This window comes from Heterocephalus glaber, unplaced genomic scaffold (genome assembly GCF_053883595.1).
Source record: "Heterocephalus glaber isolate CG9 unplaced genomic scaffold, H.glaber_assembly_v1.0 deba00001481, whole genome shotgun sequence".
Classification (NCBI taxonomy): domain Eukaryota; kingdom Metazoa; phylum Chordata; class Mammalia; order Rodentia; family Bathyergidae; genus Heterocephalus; species Heterocephalus glaber.
This window is the reverse complement of record NW_028258317.1, coordinates 45,505,073-45,532,034: the sequence shown is the minus strand read 5'-3', so window position 1 is coordinate 45,532,034 and position 26,962 is coordinate 45,505,073. Positions and strand designations below refer to the sequence as shown.

General features: G+C 41.5%; 1 protein-coding gene across 9 annotated transcripts in view; it reads left to right on the top strand.

Annotated features, from left to right (window-relative positions):
- The window catches only part of Mlana (melan-A), a 125,692-nt gene that overhangs the window by 82,788 nt on the left and 15,942 nt on the right, over positions 1-26,962 (top strand). The window contains exon 1 of one of the 9 annotated variants that reach the window (XM_021252794.2): positions 25,769-25,892. The exons of 7 other annotated variants lie outside the window; for them this stretch is intronic. The gene's annotated coding sequence lies outside the window, so the exon portion shown is untranslated. Of the gene's footprint in view, positions 1-25,768; positions 25,893-26,962 lie in introns of those variants that run through there. One more of the 9 variants, XM_004838252.4, reaches the window with a different exon arrangement.

The window sequence follows — 26,962 nt, the reverse complement described above, 5'->3', positions numbered from 1 at the left end:
TGTATCACACAGGATTCATCCTTTCCATGCTGGTGCAGTTTTTCCATCAAAAGATAATCAGCCCCAAAATAGAAGAGTTTTGTTTGTGGGTTTTTTTTTTGTTGGCAGCTTTTGTTTTGTTTTTGAGACAGATCTCATTATGCTGCACAGACTGGCCTTGAACTCCTGGGTTCAAGTGATTCTCCTCCCCCAGCCTCCTGAATAGCTGAATTACAGGTGCAAGCCAATGTGCATGGCTTGGGGGCTTTTTAAATCATGTTAAATTGTTCAGTTCCTTTTATCCAACTTTCCACAAGCATCTTAAACTTTCACCCTTACTAAATTGGATGAATGGTATATTCATTTCCTAAAAAGATACAAACATCATAAACCTTTGAAATCTTCTAGATCTTGATTTAGTATCATTGTCATACATGTTTTGTATGTGTTTTGGCCTACTCTGGTTGTTAATCTGTATGTATGATAATTTTTTTGCTTAAATACTTTTATTGGTACATTTTAGGTATACAATACATGTACATTTATCATTGGGTGTTTGTGCCTGGTTATTTATTCTTATTTTTTCCCCATTACCAATGCACCCTCCACCCTTCCCTATTTACATAGACTTTGTTTCCGTTTTTTCCTTCTCTCATAACTTTTCCCTTCCCTTCTTTCCTTTCCCTTTCCCTTTCCTACTTCCCCTACCCCTTTGGATCTTTACTTCCTATTTCAAATTATCAATTATTCATTTTAATAATTTTCATCCTTATTTACACTTTAACCTTCTCACACTAGAGAAACTATTTGCTATTTACATGTGTGTCCTATTTATTTCACTTAAGAGTATGGCCTCAATATGCATCCATTTAGCTCTAAATGTCTAGCTTCTCATTCTTTATGGCTGAATAGTACTCCATTTTATAAAAAAAAGGCACATCTGTTTTGGGGGCTGGGGATTTAGCTCAGTGGTTTCTCTGCTTGCTGCACAAGCGCAAGGACCCAAGTTCGATCCCTGGTAAACCCCCCCCCCCCAAAAAAGAAAAGAAAACACGTCTTCTTTATCCAGTTTCCAGTTGATGGGCACTTGGGCTGTTTCCAAGCTTTTGCTATTACAAACTGTGCCACTATAAACATGGGTGCACATATATTGCTGTGGTATGATTCTTTTAATTCTTTTGGGAAGATACCCAGCAGGGAGATAGCTGGGTCAAATGGGACCTGTAGTCCTAGTTCTTTGAGGTATCTCCACACTGATTGCACCAGTCTGCACTTCCACCAACAATGAAGAAGGGTTCCTTTCTCCCCGTACCCCCACCAGCATTTGTTATTGGTTGATTTCATGATAGCAAACATTCTTTCTGTGGTGAGGTGGAATTTCAGAGCTGTTTTCATCCACATCTCTTGAATGACCAGTGATGTTGAACATTTTTTCATATGTTTATTTGCTGCTTTTACTTTGCCTGAGAAATGTCTGTTCATTTCATTTTTTAATTGGGCCTTTGAATTGAGGGGGGCTGATTTTTCTCAGTTCTTTATATATTCTAGAGAGTAGTCCTTTGTCTGAGGTACAGCTGCTAAAAATTTTTTCCCAAATTGTAGGTTGTCTCTTAGCTCTGGTAGTGGTTTCTCTTGTGGTGCAGAAATTTTTTAATAAGATGAGATCCCAGTTGTTGATTCTTTGGGCTAGTTCCTGTGCTACTGAGGTTTTGTTCATAAAGTGTTTTCCTATGCCAATGTCTTCAAGAGTTCTACCTAAGTTATCTTCCAGCAAGTTTAGTGTTTCTGTTTTAATATTTAGATCTTTAATCCACTTTGATCTTAGTTTAGTGGATGGTGATAGATACAGGTCTAGTTTTAATCTTTCACAGGTTGAAATCCAGTTTTTCCAAAACCATTTATTAAATAGGCTATCTTTCCTCCAATGAGGGTGGCTGAGTATGTCTGGAATTGTTTCTGCATCTTCTAATCTATTCCACTGATCCTCAGGTGTGTTCCTTTGCCAATACATGCTGATTTTATCACAGTAGCTTTGTAGTATAGTTTCAAGTTGGGTATTGTGATACCCCCTGCAATGTCTCTGTTGCTTAGAGTTGCTTTTGTTATTCTAGGTCTCTTCTGGTTTCAAATGAATTTTTGGATTATTTTCTCTAGTTCTGTGAAGCATATTATTGGAATTTCAATCAGCATTGCATTAAATCTATATAGTAGTTTTGGAAGTATGGCCGTTTTCACTATATTGGTTCTTCCTACCCAGGAGCAAGGGACGTCTTTCCATTTTCTTACATCCTCTTTGATCTCTTTTTTTCACTGTGCTGTAGTTTTCAGTGTAGAGGTCTTTTGCTTCCTTTGTTGGATTGATTCCTAGATATTTCATTTTCTTGGATGCTATGGTAAAAGGAATTGTTTCCCGATATTTGTGTATAAGAAGGCTATTGTTTTTTGAGTGTTGACCTTGGATCCAGCTACTCTACTGAATCTGTCATTTAAGTCTAGAAGTCTTTTGGAGGAGTTTTTTGGGTCTTCTATGTAAAATATCATATGGTCAGCAAATAATGACAGTTTCACTTCTTCCTTTCCTATCTTTATTTCTTTTATTTCTTTCTCTTGTCTAATTGCCGTGGCTAATGTTTCCAGAACTATATTGAACAGGAGTGGTGATAGTGGACATCCTTGTTTTGGTCCTGATTTTAGCATGAAAGTTTTCAGTTTTTGACCATTTAGTATGATGTTGGCTGTTGGTTTTTCATAGATAGCCTTAATCAGGTTGAGATAAAGACCTTCTATTCCAATTTTCTGTAGGGTTTTTATCATGAATGGGTGTTGGATTTTGTGGAATGCTTTTTATGCATCTATTGAGATGATCATATGGTTTTTGTCCTTGACTGTTAATATGGTGTATTACACTTATTGATTTATGAATGTTGAACCATCCTTGCATGCCTTGTATAAATCTGACTTGGTCAGGGTGTATGATCTTCTTGATGACCCTCTGTATTCTGTTTGCAAGTATCTCGTTGAGGATTTTTGCATCTATGTTCATTAGGGAGATTGACCTGTAGTTCTCTTTTTGAGTTGGGGCTTTCCCTGGTTTTGGATTCAAAGTAACACCTGCTTCCAGGAATGAATTTGGAAGTATTACTTCCCTTTCAATTTCCTTGATGAGTTTAAAGAGCAATGGCGATAGTTCTTCTTTAAATGTCTTGTAGAATTCAGCAGTGAACCCATCAGGACCTGGGCTTTTCTTTGTTGGTAAATTTTTTATTACATTTTCAATTTCACTCATTGTAATTGGGGTGTTTAGAATTTCTGAATCTTCATTTAACTTTGGCAATTCATATGTATCTAGGAATCTGTCCATTTATTCTGTTTCCCATTTTATTAGCGTACAGTTTATCAAATTAGGTATTGAAGATGCTCTGGACTTCTGCTGGGTCTGTTGTGACTTCACCTGTTTCATACTTAATTGCATGGATTTGAGAGCCTTTTCTTTCCTTTTTTTGACAAGTTTGGCTAAAAGTTTATCGATTTTATTAATTCTTTAAAAAAACAACTCTTTGATTCATTGATTTTTTGTATCTTTCTCTTAGTCTCCATTGCATTGCTTTCTGCTCTGATCTTTATAATTTCTTCTCTTGTATGAGCTTTGGGTTGTTATGCTCTTCTTTTTCTAGGAGGTTGAGGTTCTGCATTAGGTTATTTGAGTTCTCTCTCTTTTCCTAATATGGGCATTCACTGCTAAGAATTTCCCATTTAGAACTGCTTTCGTTGTGTCCCATAGATTCCTGTATGTTGTACTGGCATTATCATTTACTTGTAGAAACTGTCTAATTTCTTCTTTAATTTCCTCTGTCACCCATTGGTTGTTCAGGAGGGTTTTATTCAATTTCCCTGTGTTTGTTGGGGTTTTGCGGTTTATGTTATTGATCTCCAATTTTATTGCACTATGGTCTGATAATATACAGGGGATAACTTCAGTTCTTTTACATTGACTTAGACATGTTCTGTGAGCTAGCATGTGGTCTGTTTTGGAGAATGACCCATGTGCAGCTGAAAAGAATGTGTATTCTGATTTTGTGGGCATGGAACACTCTGTAAACATCTATTAAGTCCATTTGTTCAATAGCTTGCTTCAGTTCTAGAATTTCATTAATTTTTTGTCTAGATGATCTGTCTATTTGTGATAGTAGGGTATTGAGGTCCCCCACTACAATTGTATTAGTGCTTATTTGGTTTTTCATGTCCATTAATATTTGTTTTGCATAGTTGGGGGCATTCGTATTTGGTGCATCTATCTTTAGGATTGTCATCTCTTCCTCTTTGATTGTTCCCTTCCCAAGGATGTAGTGACCATCTTTGTCTCTCTTAATTAGTTTTGGTTTGAAATCTACTTTGTCTGCAAATAAGATTGCTACCCCTGATTTTTTCTGGGTTCCTGTTGCATGGAGAGCCATTTTCCACCCTTTTACTTTCAGTCTTTGAATTTCTTCTTGAGTTAGGTGTGTTTCTTGTATACAGCATATTGCTGGATTTTGCTTCTTAATGCATTCTGTCAGTCTATTTCTTTTGATTGGTAAATTAAGGCCATTAACATTGATGTTTATAATTGATAGATATTGACTCATCCTTGTTTTACTGTTGTGGGCTCTTTTATTTCTTATTTTTCTCCCTTTCTCTTTAGTGTCTTACCTTGCTGGGTGGCTTCCCTCTGTTGGGCCTCATGTAATTGTGACCTTCACTCTCTTTTTCTATGATATTGTTTAGAATTGTTTGGAGTGGTGGTTTGGTGTTCATGAAATTTCTCAGGTGTTCTTTGTCATGGAAGTATCTAATTTCCCCATCGATTTTGAAAGATAATTTTGCAGGATACCACAGTCTAGGTTGGAAGTTATTTTCTTTTAGGGGTAGAAATACTTCACTCCAGGCTCTCCTTGACTTGAGGGTTTGTGTTGAGAAGTCTGCTGTGATTCTGATGGGCTTTTTTTGGTAGATTATTTCTTTGTTTTCTCTAACTGCTTGTAGGATTTTGTTCTTCTGTTGGGTTTCTGGGATCTTGACTATTATATGTCTCGGTGTAGATTTCTTTTTGATCATTTCTAGTTGGAGTTCTATATGCCTCACTTAGCTGTATGTCCAATTCTCTACCTCTGTCTGGGAAGTTTTCTGCTATTATTTGTGAACATTTTTTTTAATGTCAATTGTACTTTCTCCTGTTTTTTCATGGACTCCTGTCAGTCTTATGTTTTTCTTTGCATCATCTAGCAGCTGCTGGATTGATTTCTTGTGGTCCCTTACTATTTTTAAGAAGTCTCTTTTTTCATGGTTATTATCCACAACCCTGTCTTCTATATCTGATATTCTATCTTCACATTCCCTTAATCTGCTGTGCATACTTTCAATGGAGTTTTTAATCTCCTGGATATCTGTTTGAATCTGTTTCATGGATTCCATTTCTTTCTTATGTTGGGCGATCATGGTTTTCATTTCTTTCTTATGCTGGGTATTAGTGGCTTCCAGCATGTTTCTGAGCTCATCTTTTTTTTTTTTTTTAATCTGTTTGTGTTCTAGAGCCTCTAATCATGTCTTTCACTCTGCTCACCATCTCTGTAGTTATCTGGGAGATTATTTCTGCTTTGAATTTTTCTAGAGCCTCATGCATCTGTTTTGTTACTTCCTGTGCTATCAGTTCAGGGTGTCCAGGTGGTTGATAATCAGTTTTCCTCCTCATTTCCCCCAGAATTTGCCTTTTGTAGGGTGGAAGTCTGAGTTTGTGCCTTGCTTAAATGTCTTCTCATTTTTGTTTTTGGTATTGTCCTCAGTTTAATTCCTGGGTTGATACTTCAAAGTTGCTTATTGTAAGTATCTGTGTTGCTTGTAGTTAGAACCCTCATGGAATGATTGCTTCCCAGAGGTGTCTTCCAGATATAGCTGGTCTTTAGATTTTGAGTCTCTAATGGCTCCAAGGCTATCTCATTTTCATTATACCAGGAAGGACAACTGATTAGATCAATCACAACACCTTAGCCCAAGTGATACAATCAGCAACACCATAGCATCAAGTATATCTTAGAAAATGACAATTTATGGTATTTATTAATCTATCACCTTTAACTGTGTGAATTAAATCAAAATCGAGGACCAATCCAACACATTTATAGTGAATAATCTCTTCAACATAGCAACTTTACCCTTTGGGATGGGGATTTAAGAGGAATTGGGGAGGGAGGGATAGGTAGGTAGTAGAACAGGGGAAGGTTAGCAGTGAGACCAGAGGACACAGGCAAGAGAAGAAAAAATAAATAAGAAATATGAATTAGGGCCAGAACAGGAACACAAAGGGAGATGAAGAACAATGTGGGACAGCAAGGGAGCAAGTGAGAGGGAGAGAGAGAGAGAAAGAAAAGAGAAAAGAAAGAAAAAAAAGAGAAAAATAAAAATTTGAAAAGAGTAGAAAATAAAAATTAAAAATAAGAGCAAAAAATACTAATAATAATTTTTAAAATAACACATACAAGATAAAAATGAAGGGCGTCCTTTAGGGTATGTCTCTGCTGTCACAATAGACAATGTGGGCAGCAGTGTGCAGATATAGGTCAATGAATCTCAGCAAGCCAGTCGCAGACCTGTGAAATTCAGGCAGATTTCTGGCTGCAAGTCTCAAGCTGAACTCCCTGTCCTCCTCCAGGGTTGAACTCTGCAAGGTTCTACTGCAGGTTCCAGCTGCCCTTCCCCTGAAGATAGTGCAGGTTCTGATGAGCGGTGATGATCCCTACAACTTCCAAGTATGGTGGTCTGGTGTGCCTTTATTGCAGAGAGTCTCTTCCTTTTTCCAGTGGGCTTCAGTTTTCATCAGGGAGCCTGAGAGAGGCCCTCTCTCTGTTGTTCACTTCTGCAGCTCAGGACAATGGCCTTTATGCACCCCCGTGCCTCGTCTCACTGGTGGCAGATGGGCATGGCAAGCCGGACAGAGCGGGGCTCCAGACAGCCAGCGACCTCTCAGCTCCTGCGCCTCTAATTAACTTTTTAAAAGACTTACATTATTACTGAATCTGATGCTGGCAAAAAAAAGGAGTGGAGGGGAAGGGGGAAAATGAATTGAGATGTGTTATGTCCATGTACCAATTCCCCACAATAAATGTAATCATTATGTACTGCAAACATGTGCTAATAAAAATTTTTTAAAAGATAGTGTGGAAAATCAAAGATAAAGAAAAAAATCATGAAAGAACGGGTTGGGGAGGAGGAGAGAACCAGCTTACCACATAGAAGAATTCTAGAATTCTGTAACTTGTGAAATTATTCTTCAAAAGTGAAGGAGAAATAAAAACTTTTGGTAACAATTGAGGGAATTTGTTACCACTAGAACTGCCTTTAAAGAAATATTTTAAAAAGTTTTTCAGAAAGAAGGAAAAAGATATAAGGTAGGCAGGTCTACACAAAGAAAGGAAGACTAATTAGAGAAGTAGATAGAGAAGGGATAAGGAAAGATTTAATATTCCTACAGCAAAGCATACATACACACACACACACACACACACACAAGTCATTTGCTCTGATACTGAATGTATGCAGCTGAAAGAGGGAAAGAAAAAGTAAGTCTTTTGGGGGGGCAAGACATTGCTCCCCAAAGAAAAAGAGAAAGAAGGTGCATCCTTGGGCCAGAGCAGGGCACAGTGACTTGGCTGAGTCTGGATGAAGGGGAGCTGCCTGGGGTGGGGGTCCTGGCCAAACCTGCTTGCAGAGGTCTGCAATGAGGAAAAGCCATGAAATATCTTCTCATGGAGTCAGAAGCCAAGTACAGACCACAGTGAGCCATCTCAGTCTCGAGGAGAGGAAAGATAAAACAAGAGAGGCCCCACACAGGAGGATTGGGCCATAGGAGGCACCCACCTACACAGAGAATGTGAGCCAGTGGGGACAGGAGAACAGAGGCCTGGGCGTGAGATCTTCCTGATGACCTTGCTGGGAAGCTGTGGATGGGCTCCCAGCTGTGGGGCTCAACTCTGTCAGCTTGCAAGTTGTCCAGGCCAGAGACTGATAGAGTCAGTAGTTCTGACTTTTGGCTGGTGTTTGAACACCAGCAGGGGTTGCTCAACCACAGATGGCCTCACTCCACCCCAGGGCTTCTGATCCAGTGGGTCTGGTATGAGGCCCGAGAAGGTGTTTTCCTAACCCATCCCATGTGTGGAGAACACCATGGAACACCGCTGTATGTGCATCATCTCATGTAGCATTCACCCCAGTGCTGGACAGAATGTGAAACTCTGTTATGGGATGAATTATGCCTCCCAATAGGTTGACATTTTAACCCCCAGTACTTGAGAATATGACCTTATTTGAAATAGGGTAGTTGTAGATATAATTAAGATGAGTGCAGGAGACCAGCTTGAAACAGTACTGGGCAGGCTATAAAATATGATTGAATTGGCTTATGAATTAGCTGCGGATTCAATTATGAGTCTGTCCTAGGTCTATATGACTTGCTAGAAGAGCCTTCAGCTGGCATGTGGAAACAGAACACCCTAAGCCAACAGTCACAATGGAGATTTCAATAGTCAGTGATATTGTGGCGTCTCTGATAGCAAGACGACACTGCAGCTGAGGATTTCTGACTCTTGCAGTCATTCTCCCAGAACAAACATTAGCTGAAGAAAACACAGGTCACTTGTTAATCACGATCTGCATCTTTCACAGGACTGCATTGTTCCTGCCTTTGTACAAGCCTGGCTCTCTTCAGCACCTTAGGCCCAGGCTATTCCCTACGTTTGCCTTTACACTCCTGGCTATGTTGTGTAATCAATAAATACTAACAAGTCCAGAGCACATGGTCTTAGCTGGATAAGAGCTTAGGACCCCTGTTAAAACAATCCTTTCTCTTTGTCTGTCTTTGTCTTTTATCCTTTGCCATACCTTCAATCATATGGTCAGGGGGTCACGCAGCCCCTGTTACATGAGGTGTTATTAGTGGGAGGGCCTTTGATCTGACATGATTGGTGTCCTTTTAAACACAGAGAGGATGAGAAGACAGAGACAGAGCAGAGCATATTCAGGTGATGATGGTGAGTGACACACCTGCAAACCAAGGAATGCCAAGGATTTCCAGCAGTTGCCAGGTGCTCACCAAGCCGAGGATTTTCCCCTCCAGGTTTCAGGGGGAGCAAGCCCTGGCATACCTTGGTCTTGGACTTTTGGCCTCCAAAACTTTGAAACAATATATTTTTGTTGTGGGTTTGTTTGATTTTTGAGACAAGGCCTCTGTGTAGTATTGAGCTAGTTTTGAGCTCAATATATAGCCCAGGTTGGCCCTGATCCCAAGTGCTGGAATTAGAGGTGTGTGCTGCCACATCTGGTTAAATTTTTGTTGTTTTAAGACCCTCAGTTTGTGATATTTTTACAGCAGCCCTAGCAAACCAATATACCTCAAAGCCAAACCATCCTGGATGATTCTCTGTAGATGACATTGCTCTTCTTCAAGAACCATGACACCAACTAGCAGGACCAGAGAACCCTCCCTGAGTCAAATATGGACAAAGGATGGCCTGGTGCAAAAATGTTGCTCTAGAAAGTACACAAACCTGTAGTCCCAGCTACTCTGGAAAACTGAGGCAGGAGGATCATAAGCTCTAGTACTTCCTGGAGAAGTTAGTGAGACACTGTCTCAAAATAAAAAATAAAAAGGGCCGGGAATGTAGCTCAGCACGAAAGTCTTGGGTTCAACCCCTACACTGTAAACAACAATAGAATTTTGCTTTGGGAATATTTCATTCTAGATAGTGACAAACCAGCCCAATCAGATCATTTACATGTGTAAGAGTTACATGAAGGTAGCAGGAAGCATCAGAAGGAGCAGAATATTCTTTCATCACAGCTAAAGCTATCTCCTTAATGAAGATGGAAACTTGTCCGAGGTTTCCACTCAAGCAGCTTTAGAAATGTCCTGTTCCTCCTGACAATAGACCTCTCTACTCATCTGAGATTACTTGTGTGCTTCTCTCCTTTGCAACCTGGAAGAACCTAAGTAAGCAAGAATAATCCTAAGTAAAACATTACTATCTCTGCTTTATAACTTTATAAGTCAACTGAAGCTAAGAAAACTTAGGTAATTTAACCAGATTCACATGGATAATAAATTACAGAAAGTGGTCTTGAACTCATGGCTTCTATTTTGCCACTGTATTCATAGTCTTTCTTTTGGACGAAAGCCAAAGCAGAGACCCTTTGGGTGAGGTGAGTTCCACTGTTAACAACCCACATTTCAGTACATGCTCACTAAAGAGTAAAAAATGGTCACTTGAAGGGACTGGGCTGGGTGTCTGGCAGGTAGTGACCCTTATAAGCCACCGAGCAGGTGAATGCTCCCTCTCTGTCTCTGAGTCCCAGCACTGGTTTCATTCTAACATGTCTGCTTGCATTTATCCCATGCACTTCCCTCCCTCCCTCCTTCCTTCCTTCTTTCCTTCCTTTTTTCCTTCCTTCCTGTGGTGCTGGGGATAGAATCCAGGGTCATGCACATGCTAGGCAAGTGTTCTATCACTAAGCTACACAGCCAGTCCAGATTCATGCAGTTCTTTAATTTGACAGGTTGTTCTTCCAACCCTTATCTACCCACCCACTTTCCTCTTTCCTAAGCAACCAGTATGATATTTACTACAGAGAAATCCATATAAGAATGGGAGTTCTGACTAAGGTTGTCCATGTATAATCTGGGGACAAAATATGTCACATGACACAGAGCATTAGAGATGCACAAAGAGCAAAAGCAATTCAAAATGTTTTAATGACTGCTGAATTCAGTCCTTCAGTTATGGAGGGTTCTGAACAAATGTTTATGGACTAGGTGAAAGAATTTGGGCAATGTCTCTGTTAGGAATTATTATCAGGACCAGTTGTAAATCCATCTCTTTTCCATGTATTATTTTGCCCATTCATTCAATAAATATCTGTTGAGCCTTTAGCATGTGCCAGCAACTGGTAATGCAAAGGCGAATGACACACAGCCCTTGCCCTTGAGAAGGTCAAGGAATAATGGATGTGGAAGGTCCCTGCAACACAATTTTGCTAAATACATAACTGACCTGCAGACGAGAAACTAGGCTTACCCTGCTGTATGTGCTTAGTTCCTGAGAAGTGTCTTCCTAGGAAAGGCACTATATTTAAGGAATGGAATTTGACTTTTTGTCAGTTACTATTTATGTGACCTAAAGTAAGTTGTCTAACTTTCATGAACCTCAGGCTCCTCTTCTGAAAAGTGAGGGTAATAATAACATCTGCTTGCCAGAGCTGCAGTGGGGATTCAAGGAGAAAATGAAAAACTCCATGTTAACCATCACTTTGCTTAGTTCCTGGCACTCAGTAAGAATACATACATTTAGTATACTATATATTTATGGACTGAATTCCTTATGGAAAGGGACTTCCTTTTAAGCTTTTTGTTAAATACTTGAATAGGCCAACCCTATAAGAAATAGAACCTATTCTGACTCTTCATACAGACCAATGGGTACACTTCAGAGCACCAAGCCCAGAAATATTTTCCTTCACTGTAAAATTGGCTGAGAAACTCTACTGGAAATTGCCTTCTCTTGAAGATTCCAATGAACATTGGTATATTTAGGATGTTAGAATAGTTGCAATAATGAAATCTGGTTAACTTTGTTAGTTTAATGTCTTCCAATCTCTTTAAACCAATAATATACTCTGGAAAATTTCTAAACTCCAAAAAGGTTAGACTCAGAAGGAAACTCTGAGCCGAGAGAGGTGGTTGATTCCAGAGTTCCTGCCTCTCCCCTGGGTTTTTCCTTCGTCTGTTGTTTCCTCACTTTACTCTCTGCCATTGCCATTCAGGGACTCCTAGGGCTTTTCTGCCGCCTCGTTAAGACTCTGGTTTCTCACAGTAAAGATGATACTTGTGGAAATATTGCAAAGACTGTACTGAACAAGCAGCCTAGAACAATGCAAAGACACATCAAGAAACACATCAGCCGATCCCCTACCGAGGTCCTGAGTTGCACAGAACACGCCGAATCAGCCCGCTGCAGACAGGCAGGTCTGCCCACACCCTACCAAGGTCCCCAGTCTCACGGAATACGCCGAATCAGCCCGCTGAACACAGGAAGGTCTGTGCATGCCCTACTGAGGTCCTGAGTCACGTGGAAGACACTAAATCACCCCGCTGCAGACAGGCAGCCACCTGGTTCCACACTACAAAGATGCAGAGGACACCAGACCACCAGACCAAGGTACCGAGTCCCGCTGTTCCTGGCCCAGAGGTAGGGGCTTCTGAGCCGCTGTCCCACTGCTCCTGGTCCAGAGGAAGGGACTTCCTGGTCACCATCCCTCCCGCTGCTCCCAGCCCACAGGAAAGGGCTTTTGGGCCACCTTCTGTCCCGCTGCTCCTGGCCCAGAGGAAGGGGCTTCCAGGCCACCATCCCTCCCACTGCTCCCAGCCCAAAGGGAGGGGCTTCTGAGGCACCATCCCACTGCTCCTGGTCCAGAGGAAGGGACTTCCTGGCCACCATCCCTCTCGCTGCTCCCAGCCCACAGGAAAGGGCTTTTGGGTCACCATCCCTACCGCTGCTCCCGGCCCGTCTCCCACCTCACCCAGCTCAGAGGAGGTAATCCGTGCAGGTGCTAACAGCCCCCCACCCCAGTCGAAATGAGAAAACACATAAGTAAGTCTCAAAACCAGACTTTCAGATCACCTACAGCAATCACAAAGGGAAATGAGATGGAACACTCTGATACTCAACCCCCTGGACCCACTGAACTGGCAACAAAAGGGGATCTGGAAAAAATGAAATCAGAAATAATTTCTCAGATAACAGGAGAAACTGTGCCCCTACTGCAAGATATGATTAATAAATCTAGAGAGGAGCTCAGGAACATGATGGAATCCTAACATAAGAAACAAATGGAATCCATAAAACAGATGCAAATAGATTTCCAGGACATGAAAAACTCCATTGAAAGTCTACACAGCAGAATGAGCCAATGTGAGGACAGAATTTCAGATATAGAAGATAAGATTGCAATTAGTGACCAGGAAAAGAAAAATTGCTTCAAAATTATAAGGGAACATGAGAAATCAATCCAGCAGCTGCTAGATGATGCAAAGAAGAGTAACGTAAGACTGATTGGGCTCAATGAAGAAACAGGAGAGAGTGCAGATGACATAAAAAATCTCTTCACAGAAATAATGGCAGAAAACTTCCCAAGCAGGGGAAAAGAGCTTGACATACAGATAAGTGAGGCATATAGGACTCCAAATAGCCTTGATCAAAAAAAATCTACACATAGGCATATAATTGTTAAGATTCCAGAAACTCAACAGAAGAACAAAGTTCTACAAGCAGAGAAAAGAAACAAATCATATACAAAGGAAAGCCCATCAGAATGACAGAAGACTTCTCAACACAAACCATCAAGGCAAGAAGAGCTTGGAGAGACATATTCCAAGCCCTAAAAGAAAACAGCCTCCAACCCAGATTGATGTACCCTGCAAAAGTATCTTTCAAAACTGATGGACAAATAAGATACTTTCATGACAAAGAGCACCTTAGGAACTTCGTGAATACCAAACCAGCATTCCAAAGAATTTTACACAATATCCTAGGAACAGATATTGAGGATCCCAGGAAGCAAAGCAGAATGAACCCGTCTGGCATGACAAGAAATTAAATGGAAAGGGGGAGAACCCAACAGAAAGAAAAAGTCATGGCAATGACAAGTCAATACATTTCAGTTATAACCATCAACATTAATGGTCTCAATTCACCAATCAAAAGAAATAGACTGGCAGAATGGGTCAAGAAGCAAAATCCAACAATATGCTGCATACAAGAAACACACTTCATTCAAAAGGAAACTCATAGACTGAAAGTTAAAGGGTGGAAAACAATACTCCATGTGACAGGAAACCAAAAAAAAGCAGGAGTAGCTATCCTCTTTGCAGATCAAGTAGATTTCAAACCAACACTGATTAAGAGAGATGAAGAAGGACACTATATCCTTGTAAAGGGAAGAATCCAAGAGGAAGAGATGACAATCATAAATATCTATGCACCAAACACTAGTGCGCCCAACTATATAAAACAAATACTAACGGACATGAAAAGTCATGTATGCACTAGTACAATTGTAGTGGGGGACCTCAACACCCCACTGTCACAAATAGATAGATCAACTAGACTAAAAATAAGTAATGAAATACTAGAACTCAATCGAACTCTTGAACAAATGAACTTAACAGATGGTTACAGAGTCTTCCACCCTACAAAATCAGAATACACATTCTTTTCAGCTGCACATGGGTCATTCTCCAAAATTGACCACATACTCACACATAGAACATGTTTAAGGAAGTGCAAAGGAATTAAAGTTATTCCCTGTGTATTATCAGACCATAGTGTGATGAAATTGGAGATCCATAGCAGAAGAAACTCAAAAAATTTCATAAACACATGGAAACTGAACAACACACTCCTGAATAACCAATGGGTCACAGAGGAAATTAAAGAAGAAATCAGACAGTTCCTTCAATTAAATGACAATGACAATACAACATACCAGAATCTATGGGACACAATGAAAGCAGTCTTATGAGGGAAATTCATAGCAGTGAATATGCATATTAGGAAAACAGAACTAGCCCAATTAAACAACCTGATGCTGAACCTCAAGCTTCTAGAAAAAGAAGAGCAGGACAACCCCAAAGCTCACACAAGGGAGGAAATTATAAAGATCAGAGGAGAAATCAATGCAATGGAGACTAAGAGAATGATACAAAAAATCAATGAAGCCAAGAGTTGGTTCTTCAAAAGAATCAACAAAATTGACAAACCTTTAGCCAACCTTGTCAGAAAAAGGAAAGAAAAGGCCCAAATCCATGCAATTAGGAATGAAAAGGGTAAAATGACAACAGACCCAGCAGAAATCCAGAGGATCATCAATACCTACTTTCAGAACCTATACGCCAATAAGATGGACAACACAGAAGAAATGGACAGATTCCTAGATACATATGAATTACCAAAGTTGAAGGAAGAAGACCTAAAAATTCTGAACAACCCAATATCAACCAATGAAATTGAAAATGTAATTAAAAACTTATCAGCTAAGAAAAGCCTGGGCCCTGATGGCTTCACTGCTGAATTCTACAAGACATTTAGAGAGGAACTGCTGCCACTACTCTTTAAACTCTTCAATGAAATTGAAAGAGAAGCAATACTCCCGAATTCATTCCTGGAAGCAAGCATCACCTTGATCCCCAAAGCAGAGAAAGACCCAACTGAAAAAGAGAACTACAGACCAATTGCACTAATGAACATAGATGCAAAAATCCTTACAAAGATACTGGCAAATAGAATGCAGAAGATCATCAAGAAGATCATACACCCTGACCAAGCGGGATTCATCCCAGGGATGCAGGGATGGTTTAACATACACAAATCAATCAATGTAATACACTATATCAATAGAGCCAAGGACAAAAACCATAGGATTATCTTCATAGATGCAGAAAAACCATTTGACAAAATCCAACATGCATTTAGGATAAAAACCCTACAAAAAATTGGAATAGATGATCTCTACCTCAAACTGATAGAAACCATCTATGAAAAACCAACAGCCAATATCATACTAAATGGTCAAAAACTGAAATCCTTCACACTCAAATCAGGAACAAGACAAAGATGTCCACTATCACCACTCTTGTTCAATATAGTTCTGGAAACATTAACCACAGCAATTAGACAAGAGAAAGAAATAAAAGGAATAAAGATAGGTAATGAAGAAGTCAAATTGTCATTATTTGCAGATGACATGATACTCTATATAGAACACCCCAAGAACTTCACCAAAAGTCTTCTAGACTTAATAACCAAATTTAGTCAAGTAGCTGGTTACAAGGTCAACACACAAAAATCAATAGCTTTCCTCTACACCAATGACAGACTCACTGAGAGAGAAATAGGGCAAATAATTCCTTTCACAATAGCATCCAAAAAACTGAAATACCTAGGAATCATCCTAATGAAAGAAATCAAAGACCTCTTCTCTGAAAACTATAGCACTCTGAAAAAAGACATTGAAGATGATATCAGAAAATGGAGAGACATCTCCTGCTCCTGGGTAGGAAGGATTAATAGAGTGAAAATGGCCATACTTCCAAAACTGCTATATAGATTTAATGCAATTCCAATTGAGATCCCAGCAGCATACTTCATAGACCTCGAGAAAACAAGCCAAAAATTCATTTGGAACAAGAAGAGACCCAGAATAGCAAAAGCAATTCTAGGTAACAGAGACTTGGCAGGGGGTATCACAATCCCCAACCTGCAACTATACTACAAAGCTCCTGTGATAAAAACAGCATGGTACTGGCAAAGAAACAGCCCTGAGGACCAGTGGAACAGATTAGAAGATGCAGAAACAACGCTAGACACACTCAGCCATCTCATCTTTGACAAAGTAGCCAAACACCCTCACTGGAAGAAAGATAGCCTCTTTAATAAATGGTGCTGGAAAAATTGGGCTTCAACTTGCCAAAGATTAAAACTAGACCTGTATCTCTCAACATGCACTAAACTAAAATTGAAATGGATTAAAGATCTAAATATTCAAATAGAAACTCTGAACCAGTTGGAACAGAGGTTAGGTAGAACCCTTGAAGACATCGGTGTAGGAAAAAGTTTTATGAACAAAACCTCAGTAGCCCATGAACTAGCACAAACAATCAACAAGTGGGATCTCTTCTTATTAAAAGGCTTCTGCACAGCAAGAGAAACCACCAGCAGTTTGAAAAGACAACCCACAATGTGGGAAAAAATCTTCACCTTCTTTTCCTCAGACAAAGGTCTACTATCTCGAATCTATAAAGAACTTAAAAAGATCAGATCTCCCAAATTTAAAGACCCAATTGAAAAATGGGCATCTGAAATGAACAGACATTTCTCAGACAAAGAAGTAGAAATAGCAAATAAATACAGGAAAAAATGTTCAACATCACTGGTCATTCGACAGATGCAAAGGGAAACAACTCTGAGATTCCACTTCACTCCAGAAAGAATGGCTGCTATCATGAAATCAACCAATAACAAATGCTGGTGGGGCTGTGGGGAAAGAGGAACCCTGGTCCACTGCTGGTGGGAGTGTAGACTGGTGCAAGCACTGTGGAAATCAGTATGGAGATACCTCAAAGAACTAGGACTGGAAGTCCCATTTGACCCTGCTATTCCCCTGCTGGAGATCTTCCCCAAAGAATTAAAAGAATCATACCACAGTGATATATGTGCACCCATGTTCATAGCAGCACAGTTTGTAACAGCTAAAACTTGGAAACAGCCCCAATGCCCATCAACTGGAGACTGGATAAAGAAAATGTGGTTTTTTTAAATAAAATGGAGTACTACTCAGCCATCAAAAACGAGAAATTAGAGACATTTATAGCTAAGTGGATGCACATTGAGGCGATACTCTTAAGTGAAATAAATAGGACACACATGTGTAAATACCAAATAGTTTCTCTGGTGTGAGAAACTGAAAGTGTAAATAAGGACTAAATGTATAATAGGTAATGTGAAATAGGAAGAAGAGGGGCAAAGGGGAAGGAAGTGGGAGGGCTAGGGGAAAGGATAGAAGGGAATGGGATTAATATGAGAAAATGGAAAAATAGGAACAAAATCTTTGTAAATAGGGAGGACTGGAGGGGTTGAAGGGAGGGCTGGGCAAGGGTGAAAAATAAGAACCAAGAGAGACTACGTAAAGGTACAAATTTCCAATGATGAATGTCATTATATTGTATACCTAAAATGTACCAATGATTAGAATGAATAATTGATAATGTAAAATAGGAAAAAAATGTCCAAAGGGGTAGGCGTAGTGGGAGGGGCAGGGGAAAGGAAAGAAGGGAAAGGAAAAATGATGAGAAATGGAAAAAATGGAAATAAAGTCTTTGTAAATAGGGAAGGGTAGAGGGCATGAAGGGAGGGCTAGGAATGGGGAAAAAATAAGAACCAAGATGCATTATGTAAAGGTACAATTCCCAATGAGAAATGTAATTGTGTTGTATACCTACAATGTACCAATAAAAGAATTTAATACAAAAAAAAAAAAGAAACACATCAGCCTCATGTGGGTCCCTGTTCCCACCACAGCTGGGTGCTTTGAGACATAGTTCCCTTTTGACTCAGACTGAGCTGCCTGTTTTTTGGGGGTTTTTTGGTACTAGGGATTGAACTCGGGCCCTTGTGCTTCAGGGGCAGGCAGTGGAACCACTGAGCTAAATCCCTGGCCTCTAAGCTGCCTCTTTTTGACCCCCAAAGGGCTGACACAAATCTGTAAGCACAGTAACTGGCAAAAGAAAATCCGCTAATTTTCTCAATCAAACCCAACCCTGATCCTGAAAGACAGCAGTGCTGACATTGGTTCCCCAAATGCACCTTTCTGTTGGGGCCAACCACACTGGTCCTGGGGGTCATTACTGCCTGTTTGAGATTGGACATCAGCTGTGGGCCCATGAAGCTTCCCTTAATTAACTGATCCACAGACAATGGTGAGACCAATTAAGCTGAGGAATAATTCACAGGAAGGAAGCACAGAGATAAAGCAACCAGATAATCTGACTCACATGGTCAGCTTCTCTAGTTTCAGCTTGTTTGCTAACAGAATATCAGGAGTGATGGATTTATCCAACTCATGACTCTAAGTTGAAAAAGCCCATAACTGGGATCTCTGGCAGATGATAACCAGGTCAAGCAGATTTTTAAAAACAAAATTAAAATGCTATATCAAAATAAAAATGAAACACTAGGATTGAGTTTTTAACTCTTAAAAAGTCCTACAGCCAAACACACATTTCCTCTATAGACATAGGAAGAGATTATAAGTTATAACTCTGACCTTGGGCAATTTCAGTGTCTACCTCTTCCCCTTTCCTCGAAATTATCCTTGAAATCACAAGGTCTCCCCTTAGATGGAGGAGGGACAAGGAGTTCTGTCAAAGGTTGATTTGTTCTTTTCACATGGAAAAGAATCTAGAGATGACTAACGTTTTCATTTTTTTAACGTGTAGGGGACATTTCCAGGTATTTTAGGGTATCAGCAGGAAGGTAGAACTGGCAGGGTTTATGGAGACTCAAATGCCCCTATTTTACTGAAACAGAGCCAAAGACCATTGTCCCTAAATACAAAAAATACAGAAATGTCAAAATATCCTTAAAAACCAGGCCTTGGGCCGGGGATTTAACTCAGTGGTTCTGCCGCCTGCCTCGAAAGCGCAAGATCCCGAGTTTGATCCACGGTACCAAAAACAAAAACAAAACAAAAAAAACAGGCCTTGCATGATTGTAGAGTTGGTCACTAGGCAAGAAAGGCTGGAGGAAGTGCCTCTACAGACACAGAGGTCAATAGCCTAATACTTAAAATGTTTATTACCCAAACTTTAAGAGGGAGGCTTGGAGGCTGTGGCTATACCAGGACCCAAGTGGCACTCAGGAGCCTTCCTCCTCTGAATACTGGGCTCAGTAGGAGTTCTTCAAGGACTATGACCATGAGTAACATTTTCCCAATATTAAACTTCCACCAAGTGCACAGGGCAATACCTGTCAAGAATGGTATCATATTATGGATGGTAATGATTGGGTAGGGAAAGGGGGATTGGTTTTCAAAATCAAAGATGGAAAAATACACGGAAGCAGACAATTGCTTTCCTTAGTGTTGAAATACTGTCTTGTTTTCTCTGATGGTGCTACTTCTTAAAAGTCACTGGAGATGGAGCTGAGCAAGTTTAGTCCACTGAGGCATCCACACTGTGGCAGGCTCTGGCCCAGGCTCTGGAAGATCACCTATATAATCCCTACCTTCCCCCAGAACTGAGGAGTCAGGGCCAGACATGGACAGATAATGCCAAAGTCATGCAGTGAGTAGCAGGGTGAGAGCATGAGAACTCCTGACAGCCTGCCTAAGTCTCCTGCAGAATTCCAGATACACAATTCAGCTCCTCTCACATTGCTTTTTAAGAAACAGCAAAGGCTTAAGAAGACTTTTCAGGGACAAATTCTAGCTCTGTGAACCCAGCATAACTGTGATGGCCACTACTTGCCAGATGCTGTAGGGGGCAGCTCTGTCTTAATCTCTTATATCCCTTCTTTCTTATTTTGGTAACAGCAACTTAGATTCCTTCTGAAGAATTTCTCCTTTCCTGTTGCCTCGACGGGGTATTAACCCCCTCTCCCACCCCCAGCCACTTCCTGCCTGGGCAAGAATTTGCCCTGAGACCCAAGCTAGCCAAACAAGATCCTCCAAGGAACCTAAGTCTTGTATGTACAGATGAACATGGTTGAAGCTGATTTCATGCCAATGGCAGCCACCTGAAGGGTCATTCATTAATCCTTATTACCTGCATCCACAGGAGCACTTTATTCTATTCCTTATTAAGGTCTGATTTGGTGGGGCTTGCCTTTACTTCTGTGGAACACCTTCACAACATGCCTTTACTTTCATTATTAAGTAACCAGATTTGAGTTTTTGTTGCTTGTAACCAAAGAATGTGGATGGATACAAGAGCTTACTCCATGGAAGGCACAAAAGACCTCATTATCAGCCTCCCCAAGAGAGACCATGTTGCTGTTTGAAGATGAGACTGATGCTGATGGTCGTGCATGCCCAAAGACACACAGCCAGTCTACAGTGAAGCAAAAATTTGGATTAGGATAAGAATCAAACCCCAAAACTCTAGCTCTCTCCTAGCCATCCTTCATCTCACCAATCAAGTTGCTGCTTTTAGGTCTAGCATCAAAATAATTTAGTTTACAAAATATTTTTACACACAACAATGCAGGTGATCACTGTGGCCACTTGGGAGGCAGGTACCTTCATGACATTGGGAAGTAACCTGAGCCTGAGTCTGGTCAACCCATTTTTTCCCCTGCTTGAAACCTTGCTGTGTAATCCTAGCACTCTGGAGACTGAGGCAGAAGGATCACAAGCTGAAGGCCAGCTTGGGCTACATAACAAGTTCAAAGGTGGCCTGAACTACACAGTGAGACCCTCTCTCAAAGAAACTAAACCAAAACAAAACAAACAAAAAACCAACCACAAGTCTTTCTGTGACTCAAAACAGCCTGTAAAGTCAGCCTGCAAAAGCCTCAGCATGGTGTTCTTAGCCTCAGTTTTCCACTGTCTTTCTTGCACTTGGAGCTCCAGCCATGGAGAATTCCTTGCAGTATCCCAGACCCACTAGCCATTCCATCCCTCTGCACCCGCCCTCCACCTTCCTGCTCTCACTCCAAGCTGTGACTGTAGAATACCCACTTACTCCCCATCTCATGTCTGCTGAACCCCTTTTTCCAGACTTCCTTTCAAACTTTTCCATGCCCATTACATAGAAGCTATCCCTACATTACGCCCTGATGAGAATCTAGGGTAGCTGTAGTGATATCTGATATCTCAGTGAACACTGGGACTGACTCCTCAATATCTTTCCACCCAAAAGTTAATTAAAAATAGTTTGTCTTGATAGTGACTGCTTATAAGTGGTCATGAGATTTAACACATTTCCACCTTACCACAATCTTCTCTGCTCACCTGAGTAGCCTTGGGAATTGGCCACGTGCTCATACGTGAGCCAGCTTCTGCACACACAACAGGTTGAAGCTGTTACTTGCCTACTGAGTCAGGAACTGGTGAGGCCCCGGCCACCTCCTTCTGAGAGGGGGCCACATGGCATCCCACAGGAGCCGGCTCTTGCATGAGAGCATCTAGGGTGGGAGGCTTTGTTAGTTTCAGCTGCCGCCAGGCTGGCAGGGCTTCCCCATTGGGCTCCACCTAGACAGCCTTTATTCTGTTCCTTCTCCACCTCATCACTGCCCCTCAACCATCAGAACCTCTCTGGCCCACTTCTTTTTCCTCCACAGGCAGTAACTTTTTAGCTGATTAACTCTCAGCAGTGGGCCTGTGCTCCTTGCTTACCTGCTAGCTCTCTCCACCTGTATGCGTGTTTACAGGAAATTCACAGAAGCACTAGCCTTTCTCAAGCTTTAGTCACTTTCCAGGCACTGCATTGCACCAGATGATTTTACATACATGACTGTCTTAGTTACTTTTTTTTGGTTGTTGCTGAGACGAAAATACTGACACCCAAAGTTAAAGGAGGAAAGGTTTGTTTCAGCTTGCAGTTTGCAAAGGTTTCAGTCCATAATGAGCTTGTCCAAGACAGAGGGGCATCACAGAAGATAAACAGTTCATGGCAGGTGGCCAAAGCAGCAAGCGTCAACAGCTGTCTTTAGTGAGGGCAGGTAGCACTCACTCCTTAGTAAAGGTAGGTAGCACTCACACACAGGTGGGCCTTCCCATTATCCACACCCAGAACCATGCCAAACCAATCAGTGGACTAATTTTGTAATCACACAACTTTAATCTCAGCACCACACACTCTAGATCCAGCCACCTCTGAAAAGCCCTACCAAAGACTCCATGAGGCTTTGGGGGCATCTAGATTCAAGCCACAGCAATGATCCTATTTAATTCTCATGGCATTTTGTATTTTTTTTTGAGATAGGATCTCACCATGTAGTCCAGACTGGTCTCAAACTCACAGCCCTCCTGCCTCAGCCTCCCAAGTGCTGGGATCGTAGGCAGCTACTACCATGGCCACCTTGTAATTATTCTTTATTCCCATTTTGCAGATGAAGATACTGAAGCTTGAAGGGGTGGAGTAACTTGCCAAGGTCACACAAGAAAAAATGAGAGCTGGGATTAAAGGCTCCCATGTGGCACAGGAAGGAAGTGCTGTTTTCAGTCTGCCTCAGTCACTATAGAGCTAATGTACAGTGGACCCTTGACTTACGAACTCAATTCATTCCTGACAGCTGGTTGTAACCCAAGTTTCTCAATGAAGGCTCAGGCTCCTCTACACAGCCTTCCAAGTCTCTCTCCTGTATACAGGCAGATCTCAGTGTCCTTAGAGAGACACTGGTTCAGGATTTCTCATTTAACTCCACACAGGAAAGGATGTTGTCATGTTTCTTCCAGAACTCTTTAAGGATTAAATCTGTATCAGAGACCATCTGGAAAAACAAGCAGCCAGCATTCAGGTCATAACTCAAGACTTTGGTCATAAGTTAAATTCCAGTCATAACCCAAGTTGTTCGTATGTCAGGCCAGTCATAATTTGAGAGTCCACTGTACTTTCCTTGCCTTTTGAGTACCACTCTACAAAGGGCAGCTGCATCAAGTCCCATTGGTAGTAATAGCTTTGGGATGTGTGTGAGAGAGAGGAAAAGCTCACACTCTTGTGGGGAGCATTAAGGAAGGTTCTAAACCCCAAAGAGGATGAGTGTGGAGGATTCTGGCCTTGAGCATTGAAAGCAGGAGGGTTTTGAAAAAATTAAAGAACCATCTCAGGTCTCTTTGGGTGCCAGGGGATCAAGGCCCACTAGGTGGCAGCAGAGAACCAGCCAGCGACAAGCAAGGTCCTAAGAGTGCAAGTTCTAACCCAGGGTAGAAGTAGCAAAGCTGTTTGACCTGGGGCCAAGGAGTAAGAGGTGAACACTCGCATAGCAACAGTTTACTTTATTATTGCTAAGCATATTCTGTGCCAGATACTGTACCAAGAAGGAAGCATCCAGTTCTCACAATGAACCTGGAACAGACAATACTAGCCCTCTTAGTAGATGCCCACATGAGGCTTTCAGAGGTTTGTTTTGCTCAAGGGCACAAGGACTGATGAGGTGAAATTCAGGCAGTTTGGACTCGAGCCTCTGCTGTTAAAAATCAGCATTCACATGGAGGTGCTGAGGTTGGGAGCAGGTAGGACCTGACTTAGGTTGGCTGGGAATGGGGCCCAAGGCTGAGGTCAGTCCAAGGACAGATACTAGGAGCCTAGGCAGGGGGCACTTCTGGGGCCTGAGGAGACAGAGGGTTGTAGGATTTTCAGGCTGAAGTTTCTATGAACCCTTACTTGAAAAAGATCCGTACAGTTTATCTTGGTCGTGTAACCCTGAAGGACTGGGCACCTCAAATGCTGCAACCCAAAAATCCAAGGAGGTGCATGTGAAAAATCTGACCAGGGTTCCCTGCTTGAGTTTCAAGAGGCAAACTAGCTGGAGAGCTGGTGCCCTGACAGGTTGTAGTGTCGCCAGCATGCTGACTCTGGACATGGAGCCCCTTCTGGGGAACAGGGTGATGGCAGCTCCCTTGCTGTCTCTGCCATGAAAGAAGGCAGGGCACACTCAAGTTCCCTGAATCAACTCACATCACCAGAGGACTTGAGTGAGACCTTGCCCTGACAGCCAGATCAATGTCTTCCTCTCTTGACACCAGTCATACAGGGGCCCAAGTTAGTTGGAGAGTCCAGCCTAGTGCAAGCCCTGGGCTTCTCAGTTCAGAATTGTGACCTTTCCAGACACAGTCACCACTAGGGCTTTCTGGGAGTCACCAGGCATAACCTTTTGTTTCAGGTTAAAATTACTCTCCCCAAGTCCATTGACACTAAAGGCTGTTTTCTTCCAATTTCTATACAAAAGTCTCCTGAGCTAGCCTCAGTCTGGAAGCCCAGATCACATTATGGTTTATTGTTCCACATCAGGGCTTTGAACTAGTTGTTTTGTCTGAAATGCTCTTCTTCCACCTATTTAGCACTGGGGGTTGAACCCAGGACCTGGTGTATGTTAGGCAACCACTCTACTGGGCTAAACCCCTAGCTCTTCTTCCTCCACCTTTTTATGCCTGCTCTTTCTCATTTCAATCTCAGTTCAAAATCTCTCTCCTTTTCAGAAGGATTTTCCTTGTCTCTCCTAAAAAAAGATCAACTCTTATTTCCTTTGTCACTTTCCAGTTCCAGTGATGACTGTCCCGGTGTCCAGTTTTCAGTAGGTTGACACTGCTCTCACAGGACAGCGCTTGTCCATAGCCCAGTGTGGGAAGTGGAAAGTCACGGGATCAGAAAGGAATGGGGCCCTCAGATATTATGTGGTCCTTTAATCCAAGTCCTCAGCTAATTCTCATATTCCTTCATTTTACTGCAGGTTGCTGCTTTTTTTTTTTTGCCATGATGGTAATGGATACACAGCAACAGGTGACTGTTGTGTCATATTGAAATGCTTGGGGCTATATACATTTGACTCCTAGGTAGATTATGATGTATAGACGCAGCCCTGGTTTGTTAGATTTTTAACTAGGTCATATTCCACCTTGGGAAACAAAATTTCATATGGCCCTTGCAAACGCCTGGAAACTCACTATTCCCAGTAGATAGCCAACTCCAGGATGGTCACAAAGAACTCAGGGAGCCCAGCCTAGAAGGCTTCAGGGATCCTCTAATTTCTCTTCTTGAAGATGAGTGTGGGAGTAGATATCTCCAGATCTGAGCCTACGGGCTCTCAAACTCTCTGAGGTAGAGATGAGAGAGGCTATAGGACTCCTGGTTAAATCTGAATATCAGAAAAAGAAAAACATAACTTTTAAAAAACTATGTCTTGATGCAGTATGGGAGACATTTATACTAAAAAACATTTCATGGGATGTAGGTACACTAAAAAACTACTCATTATCTGTCTGAAATTACAATTTCACCAGGAATTGTATATATTTCATCTGGCCACCCTATAGAGGAGGAGCAGCACTTAACAAACGGCTTCCCTTAGGACGAAGCCTTTGGATTGGGGAAGACAAAGGCCACAGTGAGCTGTGATTTTTTTTTGAAGGGTGGAATGATGTTGGTTTCTTTCATGCCAAATAAGCAATCACTGACGACCTCGTCAGGAATCCAAACTCGTGACTATCATGGGACTCAAGATCAAGAAAAAAAAATTTTTTTTAAGATTAAGAGCCAGAGAAGCAATCTTCTCTGTCTCACACACACACACATACACACACGACCAGTCAGCAGGGCAAGGGCGACCTCATCAAGGAAGGTAAGAACATTCCTACTCTCCAGACTCTAGCAGGATTTCTCCTTGGCATTATAAGCCCCCAATTTCTGAGGGTCCACAAGGCTCCCCTCACCCCTTGCAGTCCTCTGTGACTACCAACAAGAGCAGCGATTATTCCGGAGACTGTCTGCTGGTGACAAGCAGCCTCCCTGTGCTGGAAGTGTTCTGTCACTAGAAGGAGTGCTTCTCTTGGTTTGAGGGGGCTGAGAGGACATGTGAATTCCCCACACTGTTTCCTAAGGCTCTGAGCTTGACAAAAACAAAAACAATTTAATGCAGAATTGAGTTACCTGTCTATAATTTGAACAGAGGGCTTATTCCTCCCTATTATCCACTTGAGATGATCAGTGAGTTCAACTGTGTTTTTTTTTTTTTACAATTGGGAAGGACAATTACAGATAAAATGGTCCCACTGCAAAGGAGTCATGTGGTGAAATTCCCCTTTGTTCTCCCATATTCCGTTGTTCAAATTGGACCTCATTAATATAACTCTATGGGGATCAGACCTTTAATATTCACAAGAATAGTTAAGAGGGAAGAAAAACACAAAATAGCAAGGAGCGAGGCTTCCATTATTGACTTTTAATGATCTCACTTTAATCACAACCACTGCAGTTCATGATTTTGTTGTTGTTATTGTTATTGTTCACTTGCATGTATTATAGTTACTTTTTAAAAAAACTCCTAGCCATAAGACTTGAACTAGAGAGAAGCAGAAGTTGATTTAGGTGGGAAGGAAAACAAACTGTTAGACAATATCAGGTCCTGAGCTTCCTCAGCTAATTCTGGGTGATGTGCACATGGGAAACCAAGGCACACGCACAGGGCGGTTTCCTTTGTCGGAAAGTGGACTTGGTTATTTTTTAAAGCATATGTTTGCAATATATATCGAATGCATCCATTGTGGGCAGTGGGTACATGTACATATTGCATCTTCATACTTTTATTTTCCTTTCCCTAGAGGATGCTGTGCTCTCTGCCTCATGTCCCCTTATCAGGCTCTCGGAAACACATTTATCTCATCATAGCCTTCCGTTTGTCCAGGTATTAGT